Genomic DNA, 4,217 nt, shown 5'->3' on the forward strand with positions numbered 1-4,217 from the left:
GTTTACTTGTTTATTTAGGACATAAGCATTCCGCAGGCAGAAGCCCAATTACGGAAGCAGTCCAGTTTTAAGAACAGTAAACACACGATACACACACAAACAAAAACCTAACCACACACACACACACACACCACACACACAACACACACACACACACCACACACACACACACACACACCACACACACACACACACACACACACACACACATTACATACAGTCGCGCACCAAGTCATCAAGAAAATGTTCTACGTGTGCCGGCGAACCTAAACAAATCAGATCGGAATATTTTATTGGATGAAAAAGTCAGCTGAAGGAAACTGCTGCAAAAATTGATTGCAGACAGCGGGTAGTCGTTTGTGACAAATTCATTTTTAACGGTGTTGACCCTTGCAAATGGCTGGTGGAAAAGGCCGATATGCCGAGAACGCCGGACGGGTGTAGCCAGACTGAATGCTGAATAGTGATGTCAGGTGAGCGCAGTCAAGCCTGTGATGAAATACGTTGCACAGAAATAAAATGTCAAACTGAGTGAAGCGTGCCTTGATAGATGATGTTTTGGAGAAAGCGAGAAGATGCTCATAATCCAGCGTGGCACACCGAGACAGGCTACTCGAACCCAACCATATCAGAAAGCGGCGTCGCAGTCTTTCGAACCGGGCGTGATGGGAAACGGCATCACCGCTCCAAATAACTACCGTGCTCTATCAATGACCTCACATGACGCTAAAGGCACAAAGCAAAGCCTGAAGATTGAAGCGCGCCTGACGAGGGCACGACGGCATTCGCACGCTTCGCGTGAGAAGGCCCAGCACCTTATTTGCTTTTGAGGCAGCTGAATCTATGTGATTGGCGAAAGTGAGTTTGGTGTCCAGCAAGACGCTAAGATCGCGAGTCTGCTGGCAGCTATCTAAGCGGTGACCGTCTAGAGCGTATGAAAAGTGAACAGGTGACGTGCGGGGACGAATGAGATGGTGTTGCACTTAGATGGGTTCAATTTCGGTCCCCAGTTTTTAGACCATCCACAGAGACGATCCAAATCCGCTTGAAGTGTAAGACAATCGCCACGTTGTCGATTCGGTGGTAAATTTTCACCTCATCAGTGTATATAAGGCACTCACTCTCAGTTTGGTCAGGAACATCAGCCAGAAAGCAGGCGAACAGCAACGGTCCTAGGATGCTGCCTTCCGAGACACCAGATCGCACTGGAATCGCCTCAGACTGTTTGCCGTTCAGCACTACGCGTCGTGAACGGTTGCTGAGGTACAACTCCAACCAGCTGTACGCACGGCCAGTGATACGGAAAGAAAAGCAAAGCTTGTGTGGCAGAAGATGATTCACGCTGGTGAATCCTGAAGACTAAACGGTGTAAACTGCATCAGTTTGCTTACCTTTTGACGTAGAAGTCCAGCAGTGTTCAAGAAAACACGAAATGTTTGTAATGCAAGAGCGCTTTGGAAGGAATCCGTGCTGGGATGAGGGAAGGGCGGGCAGACAAACACTTGGCGGGCATAAAAGACGCGTTGGAGAAAGTCGAAGGGCAAAAAGCCGACAGGAATAAAAAATGAAACCCGGAAAAATCGGAAGAAACAGAAGTCGACAGAAATCACAGATTGAAAAACACTCACCGGTAGCAACCAAAACACCGGCCGGAGCTTGTGACGTTATATTTTGTCGCTCTGTTCCACGGTAAGCGGGTAGCCGTAATAAATGTAAGAAGCCACTGAAATCGTAAGTTATGACTCATTATTATCTAGGATTAATATGTCAGGACAAGCGCCTCAACATCAGCAGATCAACACCCCCCTCCCCCCCCCCCGCCCCCAGTGCGCACGCATCTGTCTTCTACCGTACCACCAGTTAGTGCTGCCACCTGGCCAACCAGTCACGACAGACAATAGTTATATCGTAGTCTACGAGATGTCGCTAAATGCACAACCCGCACCAAGCGCACACCACACAGCCAGAAACCAGGGCGGGGTATTTGCAAAAAAGGGATGGGGACAAGGGATGTTTTGTAGTCCTCCGTATCCCTGGTTGTCTGGTGCTTTTTAACGGACTTAGGGAGCTTTGAACCATGTTCTACTCTTGTGAAGACGTATTTTTTATTGTTGAAGGAACCGGTGGTGGCCCGAAACCAGGATGTTGCGTTTTATAAAAAAATCCAATAGGCTCCACGACCCAGGAACGGTGCTTAAGAAATCAATTGCCATGCCAAAGATCCGAAATTTCGTTTTCACGAGAAGGAAGAAGTGGGAACCAGGAACGAGCATCAGAAACAAACATGTGTCTGCTCAGCACCGGGATCAACGAACAGCGGAATTTACGACAGGCGCCGCCGCCGCTTTGCGTCGCCTCCTGCCGCAGGCGCTTGCGTTGCTCGCGACCAACCCACAAAATGCTTAAAGACGCCATTGCTATGGGCATAGACGTTAACAGGGTCCCCACAGCAAATCGGCCACCTGGTAGCCTTAAAGCGCGTTCCGTATGGTTCCGCTGTGAAGGCTCGAAGGCTGGCTTCCTGCCAGGGGGGGGGGGGAGGGGGGGCTGCAGGGTGAGCAGGGGCGGGCCCAAATGGGACCCGGGGATGCGAGGGTAACGAGGCCCATCGAATCCACCGGTGCCTCCGAGTGCAGTCGGCAAGTCCGAGTGCAGTCCGAGTGTAGTCCGAGTGCAGTCCGAGTGTAGTCCGAGTGCCAGTCCCGAGTGGCAGTCCCGAGTGTAGTCCAAGTACTTTCGAGTGTAGTCCGAGTGCAGTCCGAGTGTAGTCCGAGTGCAGTCCGAGTGTTGTCCGAGTGCAGTCCGAGTGTAGTCCGAGTGTAGTCCGAGTGTAGTCCGAGTGCAGTCCGAGTGCAGTCCGAGTGCATCCGAGTGCATCGACCTGTTGAATCCACTGGTGCCGCGAGTGCAATCCGAGTGCTTCCTGTTCGTGCCAGACACCCAATCATGAGGACTCCTTCTCTCAAATCCCTTTTATAGATTTACTCCGAATGGTTTGCATGGGTTTAGGGCACCCTCTAAAGATAGCTGATTTATACACCTTGAATCAACCACCCAATTCGTTCCATTCAGTGCCACAGATAATTTTGCCCTCACCGTTTCACCAGACAGGACTGCGGAGAGCCGTACGCGCCTTACAATGCTAGGGCGCGACCACCTCGGGTCTGGGCTTGACAACCCGCTTGTTTCCTCACATCCAATTGGCGTTCATCTGTGTTTAACTTTTGTCCATTTAATTGCTTTTCAATCTGAATTTTATCCCTGTTGACTTGTCCTTTGAGCCACAGTCCTTTGGAGCCTTTTGCACCATTTTACCACTGTCGCCTTTTATTCCTTACAACTTTTTCGGATTCGGCTTCTAAGCCTGTGGACTTTTACTGCATTCGAGTTTTTGTGCCTCGGCTTTTTACAATTCGGCTTTCATATCTTTTGACTTTTCTGTCCGTCGGGTTTTTCGATTGGCTTTTATCCCTGTGTACGTTTATGGCTGTCAGCTGTTATCCCTGTTTACTTTTATCCCTCTCCATGATTTTTGCTCGATCTTCTTCATTCATTTTCTCGTTTGACTGTTTTCCATTCAACTGTTTGTCCGGAAACCGTAAAAGAGACGAAGGGCCAGAGATCACCACTGACAACAAGCAACGGTAGCACCTTGATACTTGTCATGCTGTAGCAAAGGTTTTCATTGCATTTGACACAGTGAAAGCATCCTTTGAGAGCCTGGACAACAAAACAGGCCCCCTTCTTCTCAGGTCAGTCACCGGGCACATTTGGGGGTGAGCCAACTGTGTGCGTGCGGCGTGGAGTAGGGGGGGGGGGGGCGAAGACTTCTATTTACGAGTGACCAAGGATTTGGCAGGAGGAGACTGCATCGTGGTTCGAATCTGGCCGGCTGGGTCGCAATGGCCAAGAGGTTAGCACCTTCGGCTCCCATGTGGGGGACCGGGCTCAAAACGCGTTTGCGCCACGGCCGCCGAGCGCCAATATGGTCCCTGCCGTCGCTAGCATCCCACAACGAGTGTTCGTGGGGAGGTGCGCCGAGTTCCTTCCAAAAAAGAAGCTGGTCGTTTTGCCCGAGGTCCGTAGTACCCGGAGAGCCTTACGGGCTGGAGCTGGCCCGATGCGGTACCGGAGGCAGTGCTGCGGCGTGACCGACGCAACGAGACCAGGAAGGCTGGCAGTCCTAGACTTTAACGTGGGGAGGATAACACAAAAAG

The sequence above is a fragment of the Pollicipes pollicipes genome, unplaced genomic scaffold (genome assembly GCF_011947565.3).
Source record: "Pollicipes pollicipes isolate AB1234 unplaced genomic scaffold, Ppol_2.1 Scaffold_4219;HRSCAF=4965_pilon_pilon_pilon, whole genome shotgun sequence".
NCBI classification, from domain to species: Eukaryota; Metazoa; Arthropoda; class Thecostraca; order Pollicipedomorpha; family Pollicipedidae; genus Pollicipes; species Pollicipes pollicipes.